This window comes from Scyliorhinus torazame, chromosome 15 (assembly GCF_047496885.1).
Source record: "Scyliorhinus torazame isolate Kashiwa2021f chromosome 15, sScyTor2.1, whole genome shotgun sequence".
Taxonomy (NCBI): domain Eukaryota; kingdom Metazoa; phylum Chordata; class Chondrichthyes; order Carcharhiniformes; family Scyliorhinidae; genus Scyliorhinus; species Scyliorhinus torazame.
The window spans coordinates 107518389-107535435 of record NC_092721.1 but is presented as its reverse complement, the minus strand read 5'-3'; positions in this window follow the sequence as shown (position 1 = coordinate 107535435).

Sequence of the window (17047 nt, the reverse complement as noted above, 5' to 3'; positions counted from 1 at the left end):
TATATTCCAGCCCTACTCAACTGTTTCTTCCCAACTCCATTCGGGTTTCCTCCCTGCCCTGTTTCCTATGGGGCCTTTAAGATTTTGTTGCATGGCCTCTACAGCTCGTCTAGCCTCTCCCTTTTGATATGACCACACTATGGTTATTTGGTCTTTCGTTTATTTTTTGTTTTACGATCCCCGTGGAGACCGATGACTTTTAAAATGAAATATGAATTTCCCAGCAACCAATGCAAAGAATCAAACTAAAGGAGTTCATGTTTTAAGACTTTTACTGTACCATCCAAACTAAAAGCAGCATGGACTAAATATTACTTGGTAGGTAATTAATACAATAAGCTACTAAAATGCCAATAAAGAATAATATGTGATACCACAGTTTCAACACATATATAGCTTTCTGATAAAGTTCCAAACTACTCTTGGTGATTCACAGGCTCTCTTCTCCCTGCCCTCCACCCCAGGGTAAGTCTTCTATTGCCTTTTTCAAAGTTCCTGTACCCAATCCTCCAAGTCAAATTGACTTCCAGAAACATGATCCAACAACTCCTTGGCCTTTAAATCTCCACAAATCCCATTTCTTCGGCCATGGAATCCATTCCCAGTAACATTCTGCTTTATGTGCTGGGCTGGGAACCATCAGACAGAAGTGATTTAAATTGTTAACTTCGGATGGTTGTGCCAGTTTTACCCTGATAGTTACTCTGGAAGAATTAGGAGGAGAAAAATCACTTCTGACTCCAGAGTAACTATTTAAAAAAACCCAGACCGAGCCTCACACATACGTCTCCCCCCCCCCCATCCCCCCAACCACCACCACCACCACACCGCCCCACCGGAACCCACCACACCACCTGAACCCCCGACCCGATTCCCTCCCCCCCCCCACACACAACCCTGATTTGACCAGTTCCCACTTCTCCTGATCCAGCCTCTCCTGACCTGACCACCCCAGCCCCTTCCCTCGGCCTGGCCCAATCTCCTCTCCAGATGCAACCAGACCAACCTCCCCTCCAAGTTTGATCCCTCCTTCCCTGTGCGGCCCGGTCCGATCCCCCACAGTCTGACCCCCCATCCCAGTATGACCACCCCCCCCCCCCCCTGCTCCTAGTCCTACCCCTCCCAGACTGACTCCCCCTTCAGTCACACACCACCCACCCTCTGGTGTGACCTGGTCCAACTGCCCAGTCTGTCCCCCATCTCTGTTGTGACTCTTTCTGGTCTGACCACCCCACTGTGGTCCGACCCCCACCCCCTCCTCAAATCCAACCCCTCTCTCTCTGGTCTGACTCCCATTCCCCACCGCCACCTCTCCTCTCTGGTCCAACCACCCTTCTCCTCCAGTCTAAACCCCTCCACCCCTGTCCGATCCCCGACCGATCATACCCCCCACCCCCGCTCAGATTCGTCCCCCACCTTTGTCTGAACCACTTACCTTTGAAGCTTGCCTACTCCCTTTCAACATCACCTCTATGGCAGCTAACGCCTCAAAGGAGGCCATTTTCTACCCCTGTGCACCCCAGTAACTCCATGCCGATGCGACAGGGGGGGTGCTTCACTGCTCCTGTCTCCCCCACCCTGAGCGAAGAAGGTTGGGCAAGACAGAGGCTTTGGAATTACAATTAGGTCACTCCGTCAAGTGTGGCAATCTGCCAGAGATTGTATTATGAGTCATCTAGTCTAACCTTTTCAACCTCTACTTCTTGATCTGATGATTTGTGCTTGGGATCAATTTGGTTGTATTTTTTGGCATTGTCTACAGTGGCTCGAGATCCAAGGTTACCATAGTATGGCAACCCAAATTAGACAAAGTACTCAAGGTGGAGCTGTATCAGTGGCCTTGTATAGATTCATTATCGCCTCTACGATACATTTTTGCTATATGTCTAAAGATCCAGACAACTCTCCTAACTGCTGCTGCACTCAGCACAGTTAGATTCAGTGACTATCCACTAATATCCCTAGCTTCCTGTATTATGTTGTAAATTGTTGAAATCCATATGAACAGCTTTCTCCATATATTTTGAAGGTACTTAGTTTGCATTTCCATTTCTTCATTTCCCTATGGATTTGTCCACATTACATGCCATTTACCTATTCATATGTCCATTTTCCCAAACTATCCAAATCACTTTTTCTGATTTTCTTACAATAGGTGAGAGTTAGTGTGGAAGATCCACGAGCCGCATTTGTAAAGGTTTGGGTGATGATGGGAGTCTTTCATATGGGTTTCAGCTGTCTTGGTACTGCTGGTAGGTTTGCTATCGTGCAGCTATCAGTAGGCAGTGTGAGACAATACCAAGAGCATGAAATGATTGACGTTGCCATCTATGAGTGTCAAAACAGGTTCCTGTCCCTCCACATTCTTCACTGACTGTGGGACATGGAATTTTACTGGGCCACTGCCAGTGGGGTCAGCATTTGGTGTGTGGAAGGGCAGGTGGCTGTGAAATGCAGCTGAAACACATTTTGCCAGAAATCCAATGCCAGGATATCACTTCTGAATTATAAGTAAGGGGAGATGGTAGCGAAGTGGTATTGTCTCTGGAGCAGTAGTGCAGTGACTCAGAGTAATGTTCTGGGGACTGGAGTTCGAATGTCACCATGGCAGATGGTGGAATTTGAATTCAATAAATACATAGAATGAAAATTCTAAGCCTTGTCGATTGTTGTAAAAGCCCATCTGGTTCACTCATATCCTTTAGGGAAAGAAATCTGCTGTCCTCACCTGGTCTGGCCTACATGTATCTCCAGATCCACAACAAAATGATTGACTCTTAAGAGCCCTTTGAAATGGCCAAGCAAGCCACTCCGTTCAAGGGCAACTAGGAATGGGTAATAAATGCTGGCCCAACTAGCGACACACACATCCCATGAATGATTAGGAAAAAAAAGGAACAATGAAGGATGATCATCTAATATCAATATTGTGGGACATCAATTAAGGTGGTTTAAATGACAATTAACTTGAATTTTATTGCGTTTTTAGTATTTTCTGAAAGATGCGCATGAACAATGGAACTTCAAAGCCCTGCCTGGTTAAAGGAGGTGAGAGTTCAGTGCTGCTCTGCCAGCCAGCCATCTGGAAAGACCATGGGCGAAATTCTCCGTTATCGGCGGAAAGTCCGCCGATCGGCGCAAAAAACGGCGCAAATCCCACTTGCGTCACGTCATAAAAATGGGCCGATAGTCTCCGGCCCGAAATGGGCTAGCAGCGACGTAACGGGATCCGCGCTTGCGCAGTGGTTCACGCCGTGCAGCGTCATACGCGCTGCACGGCGTGACGGCTCATAAGGCCGCGCAGCTCCCCCCCACCCGACCGGAACAGCCGACCGCAACACCCGACTTGATGGCTGGCCGTCGCTCAGCCCCGAGGTTCAAGTCACGCGATGTGGAGGCGCTCCTGGACGCGGTGGAGCAGAGGAGGGACGCCCTGTATCCCGGGCACGGCCGCAGAGTTGCCCCACGCCACAGCCGGCGTCTGTGGAGGGAGGTGGCAGAGGCCGTCACCGCTGTGGCCCTAACACCACGGACAGGCACCCAGTGCCACAAGAAGGTGAACGACCTCGTCAGAGCAGGCAGGGTGAGCCTTCCCCATATCCCCCCCTCCCCCAAATCCCCCCCTCCCCCATATCCCCCCCTCCCCCATATCCCCCATATTCCCCCCTCCCCCATATTCCCCCCTCCCCCATATTCCCCCCTCCCCCATATCCCCCCTCCCCCATATCCCCCATATCCCCATATCCCCCATATTCCCCCCTCCCCATATCCCCCCCTCCCCCATACCCCCCCACCCCCATATCCCCCATATCCCCCCTCCCCCATATCCCCCATATTCCCCCCTCCCCATATCCCCCCTCCCCATATCCCCCATATCCCCCCTCCCCCATATCCCCCCTCCCCATATCCCCCCCTCCCCATATCCCCCATATTCCCCCTTCCCCATATCCCCCATATCCCCCCTCCCCCATATCCCCCCTCCCCATATCCCCCATATCCCCCCTCCCCATATCCCCCCTCCCCCATATCCCCCCTCCCCCATATTCCCCCTCCCCCATATCCCCCCTCCCCCATATCCCCCCTCCCCATATCCCCCATATCCCCCCTCCCCCATATCCCCCCCTCCCCCATATCCCCCATATTCCCCCCTCCCCCATATCCCCCCTCCCCATATCCCCAAGTGAATCCAGCCCTAACCTTAACCTCTGCAATGCACGCGCAACCGATGGCGTGCATTCATATACTTGCCTAACACTGTTGCCTTTTACCCCTGCCACCACCCCCCCCCCCCCCCCAGGAGAAGCGCGCACACAACAATAGGGAGCATGTGAGGACTGGAGGAGGGCCCGCTGATGAGAGGCCACTGACCGTACACGAGGAAAGGGCCCTGGAACTGGCTGGCGGACCTGAGGACCGGGAGGTTGCTGATGCAGAGGTCGGGGCCCCACGAGCAAGTGAGCCACAAACAGCCCGTCCCCATATCCCCCCTCCCCTATATCCCCCTCCCCCGTATCACCTGATCACTGCCTGATGTCTAACCATGCATGCTTCATTGTGTATCGCAGGACCAAACGTCCAGGCACCCATCCCCGCAGATGCAGACCGCCCGCAGGATGCCCCTCGGAGACCACAGGAGACGGAGAGACCCGCACCCTCCAGCATGCGACGCCCGCAGGATGCCCCTCGGAGACCACGGGAGACGGAGAGACCCGCACCCTCCAGCATGCGACGCCCGCAGGATGCCCCTCGGAGACCACGGGAGACGAAGAGACCCGCACCCTCCAGCATGTGACGCCCGCAGGATGCCCCTCGGAGACCACGGGAGACGGAGAGACCCGAACCCTCCAGCATGCGACGCCCGCAGGATGCCCCTCGCACACCACGGGAGACGGAGAGACCTGGAGCAACAGGGAGACGACACCCCCGTCACGTGCGGGAGCGACCACCCAGCGATGAGGGGGGCAGCCACAGGCCCCCGTCACATCCGAGCCAGGACACCACTACCCAGGACACCCCTACCCGGGACACCACTACCCAGGACACCCCTACCCGGGATACCACTACCCAGGACACCCCTACCGGGACAGCACTACCCGGGACAGCACTACCCGGGACAGCACTACCCGGGACAGCACTACCCGGGACAGCACTACCCAGGACACCCCTACCCGGGAAGACGAAATACCGGACAGTGACTCAGAGTGGATGGGTGGAGACGAACCCCCACCCCAAAGTGCCATGGACTCAGAGTGGGACGAAGAGCACGACACAACGCCACTGCTGTCACCAACACCCTCCACCATCGCAGAAACACTCACCACGGTTGGGCACTTTAGTGATGAGGCGTCTGGTACACTCACTGGTGCGCACAACACAGCCGTCCCGGTACAGCAGGTGGAGGTAGGAGCAGCAGAGGGACCGGGCGGTCGGAGGGCAGCCCAGGCCAAGCGAACATCTGCCGCCCAGATGGATCCCGGGTTCCTGCAGTTACCACACCCACACATAGATCCGATGCAACCACTGACACGGAGACGAGCGAATAGGGTGACGGGTGGCTTGCGGCGGCTGCGGTCGCAGGTGGAGGAGTCCACCCGCGTCCAGGAGCTGGGAGTGGTCCCGGTCATGCGTGCCACCCAGGCTGACACCGCACGGGTGGCGTCCGCGGTGGAGGCAATGGGTGCGACGGTGTCAGACATGGGGAACGGTTTGCGAGGCCTGGGGCCTTCCGTGCAGGCGGCGTCTGTGGCCCAGGAAATGGCTGCCCTCTCACAGGAGGCCATGTGCCAGTGCCAGCGCCAGATGGCAGAGGCGCTCAACGCCATGGCCCAGTCTCAGCAGGCCATGGCCCAGTCTCAGCAGGCCATGGCCCAGTCTCAGCAGGCCATGGCCCAGTCTCAGCAGGCCATAGCCCAGTCTCTGCAGGCCATGGCCCAGTCTCTGCAGGCCATGGCCCAGTCTCAGCAGGCCATCGCTGAGGGCATCGGCGCCAGTGGCCATGTGCGAGCTGGCGTCGCACTGTCGCAGACAGGGTTCGACAACCCCCTGGGCTCCATGGCTGCAAACCTGCAGACCCCTGTCGATACCAGCACGGGCCTCCAGGACTGGCAGCGCCAGATGTCGGGGGCGCGTCGGATGGCCAGTCCGTTCGCATCCCCCACCCATGTAGAGGCCTGGGGGCCATCGGGCACCCCGAGGGAGGAGGAGGTGGTGTGGTCCGTCCCGGCTCCCTCTGTAGGGGAGGTCCCGGTACACCGCGACACCTCGGACTCCCCCCCTTCCGTCCCAGGTGCATCGGGTGGGCAACGGGCAGGACAGGCTGGCAGCTCGCCATCCCAGTCGCCCGGGCCGCAGCCTGGCCCATCTAGGCCAGGACGCCCCAGGAAACGGCCGCCAAAGGGATCCAGTGTCAGAGGGCAGGAATCACAGGAGTCCACCTCCAGTTCTGCTGTACCGTCTGGGGAACCACGTAGACGTAGTCAAAGGGCCCGTAAGGCCAAACAATTAGACACTGAGTAAGTTGGCACGGGTGCAGGGCACAGATGAGTTTTAGGCGCTAGGGCACGTGCATGAACTCCTTTGGTTATTAAAGTCAATGTTACACCTACCGAAGCTGCCTTTGTGCTCTGTCCAAAGTGTGCGGTGGTGTCATGTACGTTGAGCGCAAGTGTGTGTGTGAGGGGTGGTCTTACCTCAGCCCCAGGTGAGTCTGCCCCCTTCCCCCTGGGCTGCCATCAACATCCCCCGGGCAGAGGACGGGACCGTGCGCTGCAGTGTCACAGCCGCATGCAGGGATGGTCCGGGTGGATGGTGGTACTGTGGCCATGGGTCAGACATAGTCCAACGATGTAGAGCCAGGAGCTCATCGGAGGCGGGTTGTCATCATTCTCCATGGCCTGCGATAGACACGCGTCCACCCGCAACTGGGTGAGCCCGGCCCGTTGTGCCGCCGGTGGATCGGCAATTGGGGGTGGGGGGGTGGTGTGCATGCGGGTGGGGTGTGTGGGGTTGGGGAGGGGGGTGAGGGTGCTGGGTGGGTGGATGGGTGGGGGGTGTGGGTGGTCGGCTGTTGTCATGGTGTGCGGTCTGTGGCCATACTACCCGATTCCCACGCCCATCTAGTCAGTGAAGCGGGCATCTATCAGTCTGTCCCGTGCCCGCTGGACCAGCCGGTAACGGTGGACAGCCACCCGTCTGTGTCTACCCCGTCTGCCCTGACCATTGCCCCCATCCTCCTCATCTGGGGAGGACTGGGCCTCTTCCTGCTGCTCCTCCACTCCGCCCTCCTCTGCCTGCGGCACATCGCCCCTCTGCTGGGCTATGTTGTGCAGGACGCAGCACACCACAATGATGCGGCCGACCCTATCTGACCGATACTGGAGGGCGCCCCCAGAGAGGTCCAGGCACCTGAAACGCATCTTCAGCACGCCAAAGCACCTCTCGATCACTCCCCTTGTCGCTACATGGGCATCATTGTAGCGGTTCTCCGCCTCATTGCGTGGCCTCCGTATAGGCGTCATCAGCCACGATCGCAATGGGTAGCCCCTGTCGCCCAGCAACCAGCCCCTCAGCCGGGGATGGCGTCCCTCGTACATGCCGGGGATGGATGACCGCGACAACACGAATGAGTCGTGTACACTGCCTGGGTGACGGGCGCAGACGTGCAGGATCATCATGCGGTGGTCGCAGACCACCTGTACATTCATCGAATAGGTCCCCTTCCTATTAGTGAACACGGCCCTGTTATCTGCAGGTGGCCGCACGGCGACGTGCATCCCATCGATCGCGCCCTGGACCATGGGGAACCCGGCAATGGCAGAGAAGCCCACGGCCCGGGCATCTTGGCTGGCCCGGTCCACGGGGAAGCGGATGTAGCGGTGCGCCATGGCATAAAGGGCATCTGTCACTGCCCGGATGCACCGATGCACCGATGTCTGCGATATGCCGGACAGGTCCCCACTCGGTGCCTGGAATGACCCCGTTGCATAAAAGTTCAGGGCCACCGTAACCTTGACGGACATGGGGAGAGGGTGTCCCCCGCCAGTGCCACGCGGTGACAGGTGTGCCAGCAGGTGGCAGATGTGTGCCACGGTTTCCCGGCTCATCCGGAGTCTCCTCCTGCATTCCCGGTCCGTGAGGTCCTGGTATGACTGCCGGGGCCGGTACACACGGGGCGCCCTCGGGTGCCTCCGTTGCCGTGGGGCCGCGACGTCCTCCTCCCCCTCCTCGTCCTGTCGGTCAGGTGTCCCTCCAGCCTGGGCGGCTGCCGCCTGCCCCTCTGCGGCAGCCTGCGCCGCCTCTCTGGCACGCTCCTCCTCCTCCTCCTCCTTCTCCTCCTCATCCAGGGCAACATAGACATGAGCGGCTGCCACCACGGCGGCCAACATCGCTGGATGGTCTGAAAACATGACGGCCTGGTGGGGGGGAGGGGAACGACGACATGTCATCATTGCCCATATCCCCTCCTCCCCCCAGCCAGGTGGCATGGACCGCATGGGTCCAACTGTTGGAGGCTGGCACCTGGCCAGGTGGACCAACTCATTTGCCCTCCCATCACCCACCCCAGCACGGACCCCCCCCCCAACCCCCAACCTCCACCCCGGCACGGACCCCCTCCCCAACCTCCACCCCGGCACGGACCCCCTCCCCAACCCCCAACCTCCACCCCGGCACGGACCCCCCCCCCCAACCTCCACCCCGGCACGGACCCCCTCCCCAACCTCCACCCCAGCATGGACCCCCCCCCAACCCCCAACCTCCATCCCGGCACGGACCCCCTCCCCAACCTCCACCCCGGCACGGTCCCCCTCCCCAACCCCCAACCTCCACCCCGGCACGGACCCCCCCCCAACCTCCACCCCGGCACGGACCCCCTCCCCAACCTCCACCCCGGCACGGACCCCCTCCCCAACCCCCAACCTCCACCCCGGCACGGACCCCCCCCCCCAACCTCCACCCCGGCACGGACCCCCTCCGCAACCTCCACCCCGGCACGGACCCCCTCCCCAACCTCCACCCCAGCACGGACCCCCCCCCAACCCCCAACCTCCATCCCGGCACGGACCCCCTCCCCAACCTCCACCCCGGCAAGGTCCCCCTCCCCAACCCCCAACCTCCACACCGGCACGGAACCCCCCCCCAACCTCCACCCCGGCACGGACCCCCTCCCCAACCTCCACCCCGGCACGGACCCCCTCCCCAACCTCCACCCCAGCACGGACCCCCCCCCAACCCCCAACCTCCACCCCGGCACGGACCCCCCCCAACCTCCACCCCGGCACGGACCCCCTCCCCAACCTCCACCCCGGCACGGACCCCCCCCCCAACCTCCACCCCGGCACGGACCCCCTCCCCAACCTCCACCCCGGCACGGACCCCCTCCTCAACCTCCACCCCGGCACGGACCCCCTCCCCAACCTCCACCCCAGCACGGACCCCCCCCCAACCCCCAACCTCCATCCCGGCACGGACCCCCTCCCCAACCTCCACCCCGGCACGGTCCCCCTCCCCAACCTCCACACCGGCACGGAACCCCCCCCCAACCTCCACCCCGGCACGGACCCCCTCCTCAACCTCCACCCCGGCACGGACCCCCTCCCCAACCTCCACCCCAGCACGGACCCCCCCCAACCCCCAACCTCCACCCCGGCACGGACCCCCTCCCCAACCTCCACCCCGGCACGGACCCCCTCCCCAACCTCCACCCCGGCACGGACCCCCTCCCCAACCTCCACCCCGGCACGGACCCCCTCCCCAACCTCCACCCCGGCACGGACCCCCTCCCCAATCCCCAACCTCCACCCCGGCACGGACCCCCCCCCCCAACCTCCACCCCGGCACGGACCCCCTCCCGGCACTCCCCCGGAGCCCAACCTACTCTAACCACCCCCCCCCCCCCCCCCCCCCCCACGGCCGCACACACACACACACAAGCCGAGACACACCTCTCCTCAGGCAATCAGTCTGCGGCCACGCCATTTCCTGCCCAGAGCCAACCCCCCAGGCCGTCATTCACCTCCTCGCTGGTCGGCGTGAGCCTGGAGCACCGGGTCACGCCGATGAAAAGGAGGTTTGATTCACGTCGACGTGAACGGTCATCACGTCGACGGGACTTCGGCCCATCCGGAAGGGAGAATATCGGCAGGCCGAAAATCGGCTGCCTTGCGCAGACCCGTGACATTCTCCGCGGCAGCGGCGCCATTAACGCCCCCGCCGACTTTTCTCCCTTCGGAGACTTCGGCGGGGGCGGGGGCGGGATTCACGGCGGCCAACGGCCATTCTCCGACCCGGCGGGGGGTCGGAGAATGACGCCCCATGTGTGGTGGAAGGGAGGATGGGGAATGGAAGAATTTGCCTGAAAGGAGTAGAAGGTGGGGTAAATGTGACAGCAACAGTGGGATTGGGGGGCATATAAAGGTGGTAGAAACAACAGAGCTGGCGCTCTCCAAGCTAACCCGCTGTGGTAGAATTGATGGGTGCAGCACCAATAATGAGAAATTGGATCAAATGGATGAAAAACAACAAAGCCTGTGGCCTTGATAGTATTCCAGCTGAGCTCTTCAAAGCTGATGGGCCTATGCTCACATCAAGCCTCTGTGCACTCATCCTATCAATTTGGGAGGACAAGTAACTCCCCTCCCCCAATGAGATAAATCATGCTGTGGAAACTATTGAGGTATTTGTCTCTTGCCCATAGCAGGAAAAATCCTGACATGCATTTTCCTAAATTTCCTACCTCCTATGATTGAGGAAATTCTCCCAGAGGTGCAGTGTCACTTTAGATCTTCCAGACAAATCTCCAGCATGGTCTTTGTTGGCAGACAAATGTAAGAAAAATGTCAAGAACAACACGAGGAACTCTTTGCTGCATTCATTCATTGACTTGACCAAAGCATTTGACCCAGTAAATGGCGAGGCTAGATGGGTTGTGTTCCAAAGATCTGGTTGTCTCAGAAACTTTCTCACAATCCTCCAACTGCATAATGATGATATGACTACAACTGTCTTAATTGTGAGATCTGAAACAGATACATTCAAAATCTGGACCAGGGTGAAGCAAGACTGTGTGAAAGCCTCCATACTGTTTATAATCAACCTGATGGCGGCTATTCACCTAATCAATGATCAACTTCATCCAGTAATAGTGAATATCACCTAGATGGAAAACACTTTAACTTCAGTCAGCTCCATGCCAAAACTAAACTGATCACCTGCATATTCCACAGTGTGAAGATGACTGCAGTGTTGTTGCCCAGACTGCACCATATTTGCAAGCCCCTTCAATTCTGCATTCAAGAAACCTTGAATGTTGCCTAACAAAACTCACATTGTTTTCAGTGTCTAGATTGGGGGTGGGATTCTCCGATCCTGAGGCTAAGTGTTGACACCGTCGTAAACACCGTCGCATTTCCCAACGGTGTCAACATGGCCTCAGGATCAGCAGTTCTGGCCCCTACAGGGGGCCAGCATGGCACTGGAGCGACCGACGCCACTCCAGCTGCCGATCCCAGCATTAGATGGGTGCCACGGGGTCCGCACATGCACAGTCCCCCAGCCTGAGAGGCCGGCCTGCCGACCGGTGGGCCCCGATTGCGGGCCAGGCCACAGGGGAGGCCCCCCCGCCCGGGGTCGGACCCCTACTCTTCCCCCACCCCCCCACAGGCCGACCCCAGACCCTTCCACACCGAGGTCCCGCCGGGTAAGACCAGATTAGAATGGCGCCGGCGGGACTCGGGTTTTTCGGTATGGCTGTTCGGCCCATCCCTGGCGGAGAATCGCCAGGGGGGCCCCATAGAGTGGGCCCCGGCCGGCGCTGTGCCGATCGCGCCGGTGCCAATGGCACAGATTCTGCGCTCTGCGGAGAATCGTGTCCTGGCGTCGGGGCGGCATGGCACGGCATTCACACCGGTTGCGGCGATTCTCCGGCCCGACCCGGGCTGAGAGAATCCCGCCCAGGGTACTTTGGGGTTTGTCTATTCTCCAAAAATAAGCTACTTAAGACTGTAGTTTATGAAAAACCCTTTATTTACAGCTTCTATAAACATATCAGGAACTCTAACCAAGGCAGCAACTTCTCCTCCTTACAGATCTCTATTACTCAATCATGTGTCATTATGTACTTCTGATGTTAACCTCAATCCACTATCAGCCAAATATTCAAGCTTCCATATTTGTTGAAGGAGAGACTCTGATAGATGTTGAGCACATCCATACCTTCAGGGTCATCTCTCACAAAGGGCCACCATTGAAGAGGAGATCCAACACCGGATCAACTGTGCCAGTTCAGCCTTATACAAACTACAGCAGTGAGTGTTTGATAACAAAGACCTCCACTCAACAGAAGTCTGGTGTACAGAGTAGTTGTCATCACTACACTGCAGTGAGACCTGGACTGTGTATCAGCAACATATCAAAATTCAGAAATTCCACCAGCAATGTCTCCCCCATATCCTTCAGATGAAACCAGTTCAGCAAAACTCCTGTAAAATCAAATATGATGGAATGGATACTGTGGGCGTGATTCAGTGGCCACTTCATGCCCAACGTGTTGTCGGGACGAGGCTGTTGATTCTTGCAAGATGCCTTCATCGGGAATCGCGACGCTTGAAAAGTCTTGTGAGGTTCACCATTGCGAGGTGTTGCAATCTGGATCTCGCTAGGCTCATTTAAATAGGCATTCGCCAGATTCAAGTGGGGCCTGGGATTCACCGGCCTCACCAGCGAAGCCTCAACCGGGCGCCGTTTTGTACTGATTCACAAAGTCGTGAACCAGTCGAGGGGTCTCGCTGGGGAGCTGAGGCCCCGAAGTGGTTGGGGACTGGGCAGGGTGACATCCTGGCACTGCCACATGATACATTGGCACTTCTGGCAGTGCAAATGTGCCCAGGTGCCAGGTTGTCTATGTCAGGGGTTTGGCATGGGGGAACCTTGCCCATAAGAGCTGGGATTAAGGGGGGGCTCGTGGGCCCCTGAAGAATAAATTGGATGAAGTGTGGGGATCCTGAAACCACAGTGGGGTGCTGAGGGTGGTGGAAAGATTGGGGCTACCTTTAAAAATGGCTCCCCGATCCGTCAGTAGTCATCCTGCACTGGCAAGCTGAGCCAAAAGAAATGGCAAAGTTCCGTTGAATAGCAGGTTCTTTCTTGGCACTGCATGCGCCGAGAAACACCCTACTAAATGTGCCGTTCAGCAGACTTCAACTCGAGTTTGCTGAACCAAGCCCAAGCCAAAAAACATCTTTCCCACCAGATCCTATTTGCTCAACTGTTAAATGGCCAGCATTCCAAAGACAACACTACAAAGACATGCTGAATCATTCTTTGAAATGTAGCAGCGTTGACATTACTGACGAGTAAGTTCAAAGTAGTGTCAACCTGTCCATAAAGCTGAATCATGTTGAGTCCAAATGACTTTAGGATGAGGCAGACTGGTGGCAGAGAAAGAAAAGTAATCAAATCCTGAAGGCTGGTTCCCACTATCTCATGGGATGTCCTTCCCCATGTGTCCAATGATCTGTGGCTTGAAAATCAGCCTTTTCAGTCACATGAAGATCCATAACAAAACCATTCCACCCTTAATAGACTTCATCCTGAAATCGAGGGACGGTGGGTGATTAAGGTGGCAGCACCAACAGAGCTGCAAGGGATGCAGAGCGCAGTGGCTTTTTCTCCCAGGGTATGCGACAGGAAAGCATCTGAGACAAGTTAGACTGCAAAGAAAGCACAGGACTAGGAGAGAATCCACCTGCCATAGGCCTGATCCACCCAGTCTTCATGGCCTACATTTCTGAGGAGAAGGACCATTTCAGATATCATTCACCAGTGGAAGGACAGTAGAAAAGCCAGGAGCAGCAACAGGGCCAGCCTCTGGGTGGACACACAGGACAGGCGCTAGAGGGTTGTGGAACTACCACCAGATGGGGAGGCCCTATCCACAGGAGAGAGCCTACCGGACAAAGCTCCATTATCTCCAGATGTCAAAACACCAGTGTCAGCACAAACTGAAACTCTCCAGAGAAGCCATCACCAATTTAATTGGTCATGCTGCAGGAGATGGCAGAGCGACGGAGAGCATTGATCCATTTGAAGCACTGCAGTCAGGTATTGGGGTAACTCGACAGCCGCTGCCTTCCTCTGCAATCACCGTCCGTGTTTTTTTGGTCAGGCAGTCTAGTGTGGGAGGGGTGGGGTCATCCTGTTTCTTGGGAGATTATCCTTGCACCCAGAGGAGAAGCTGCAGGGAGGCATCACTGCATAAAGGGGCGACCGAGGGTCTTCTCTCTGTCATTGTTACAGCAGGCTCCCAGTCAGCTTATCTGGGATCTGCTGATCATGCAAGCATTTCCAACAAGGCAGCAGCATATGCAGGACTGACAATCCTTCACAAAATATTGGCAGTACTGGCTTTTGAGTCAGCTGATATCACCATTGACACCTCAATACATTCCTCCTATTGGCCCCCACCTCTCATTTGCTAATTGGCATGCCAGCACGTGCTGTTGTTTGGCTGGACACTTGAGGCTAGAGCAAAATCAGCACCTACTTCCACTTCTTCTGCCAGATCCTCTAACCTCTGAACAAAATTCAGCTCTACATGTGTCACCACATTTACAGCAGGAAGATGTGATCTCATCAAAGTTCTACTGTGGCTGTAGACTGTTAGGGTATTGGACCTGGTATTAGCAGGTACTGGGACTAACATCTATGGCAGCTCAGCATAAAGTAGATGCAATACATTTGAGGGTGTGTTGTTGAAGGCCTTGTGATGGTATAAAGAGAAGCATTCATGCAATGGTAAATGAGGCACTTAGGAAAACGCCACTAATGAGTGACTGGCAAACAGATTTAGCAGCTTGTTAAGGTGCTTCAGCAGCTGCAGATTTTAAGGATGGTGTGAACAATAAATCTGTAAACCATTAAGAGAACAGTAATTAAAAGACACCAGTTGAATCTTTAATCCCTTCATCTGAAGTCATCATCAAAGAAACATTTACCATCTATCCTGGAACTGTTGATGCCTTCTGTTTTTTTAACCAATTTCTACACCTGTGAATGGTTCGACAAATCAAGTCTAATTTTAGGACATGCAATATGTAAAGGAGGTAATCTTTGTGAGCCGAATTGTCAAAGAGAAAGTCAGATCACAAAATTGTAAACCTACACTTTTTTACTAAAACATTGATAGTACCTCAATTAATATCTTAATAGAAACATTAAAGAGTTTGCAAGGTAATTGAGCAAACATTGGCCTAGATTTTGCAGTTCTAATGATAGAGAAACCATCAACTTTACCCATGAGTATTCTGTGAGCATCATTTTGCATCCACAAATGCACAATTAAAGGCATAAATCCAGAAGTTTCTGTCAATGATTCTTTGCTCCCCCATAGGTGCACTGTTAAAGTCTTCATTGAAGTCTTCAAAATCACTGAATTGATGAGAATTTCCATTTGTTATGCTAATATTCCACTATTAAAAAAACTATTCAAGAGGTAACATTTCTTGAATGATTTCGAACTGTTTTTCTGAAAATACACTCAGTCATAATTACTGCTAAATATCTTCTCTGGCCCTGAAAAACTAACATGATATTTATGAAATGTCGTTTTTCACCATTCCATGATAAAATGCCGTAGACTTTTAGTTCTTTAAAGTTTGTTAATGTCATTTCAGTTATTACCATAATTCCATCTGTATGTTCCAATCTTTATTTCACATTTAGTAAAATTATAAAAAGTAAATGCTCAAATCTACTTGTTACTTCTTGGTTTACCATCTGTGAAAATTCTTCAATATAATTGGCTGCTTATGGCCCGTTTGGTGGTACAACTGTTTTGGACACTTGGCGTACCCGTATAACTGACACCAGAATAAACTTAACTTCAGAAAGTGAAATTCGTGCCACAGTAGATCGCTGTGGACATCATTCTTTGAGGTCAGAACCAAGCGCCATAACTTTGCTGTTGACCACAAAATCTGGGTCACTATTAATTGGGAGAATTATGATAAGGATTAATTAGTGGCTCTGGAAGTTCCTTAACACTGGGAAACACTTTCTACATTTAGCGCAGTCACATGAACTCTTTCAATTTCTCACCTATTGCTGACATGTTTGGAAGTTGTGAGTTGCTTCCATCTTGGGAAACAGCACACTTTTGAAAAATGCATTCTAGTTCAAATGGGTTTGGCTAGGAAGCATTTTTTTGTTCATGGGATGTGGGCGTCGCAGGCTGTGTCAGCATTTAATACCCATCCCCAATTGTCCTTGAGGGGGAAGTTAACAGTCAACCACATTGTCGTGCGTCCGGAGTCACATGTAGGTCAGACCAGGTAAGGATGGCAGATTTCCTTCCCTAAATGACATTAGTGAACCAAATGGGTTTTTACAGTAATCAACTTTATTACTGACTTCAAATTTCACCTTCTGCAGAGGTGGGATTTGAACCTGGATCCCCAGAGCTAGTCCAGTGACAATGCCACTATGCCACCGCCTCCCCATTATATTATATTATATATTAATTAATTATACTCCAATTTGGGAGGCACAATTGGGAAATCTGTACATGGCACAAAAATTGGCCGTGCAGTTCATAGTGAAGGGGATAGATGTTGGGTCGAATTTCCTCATTTTCTAACTCTGTGTCAAGGTGGGAAAAGCAGTTTGATGCCTGCTGGCTTTTGAACTCAGTTTTCTATACTTCTTCGTTGCCGCAAAGGTTTATTGAGGGTTCAATACAACCAAGATGGTGATCTGCCCAAAGTCCACTCAAACACTCTGCTGACGTCATTGCGCATCACGCGATGCAAAACCAGCAAGAATATACTCCCAGATACTTAACATAATTAAGAAAGATGCTGGAGACAGGTCCCATGGCATCATGCTGGCAGCGCGGCCTCTGCATAAGCCCACCCCTCCAGCAACTTAGATCTTAAAGGGCCCACCGATCGAAAAACAGTAAAAACAAGGATCCCCCCCCCCCAGTCACAGAGACCCCCATCATGCACATGGGGAACCCACCCTCATGCACAGAGGGATCCCCCACTCCCATGCA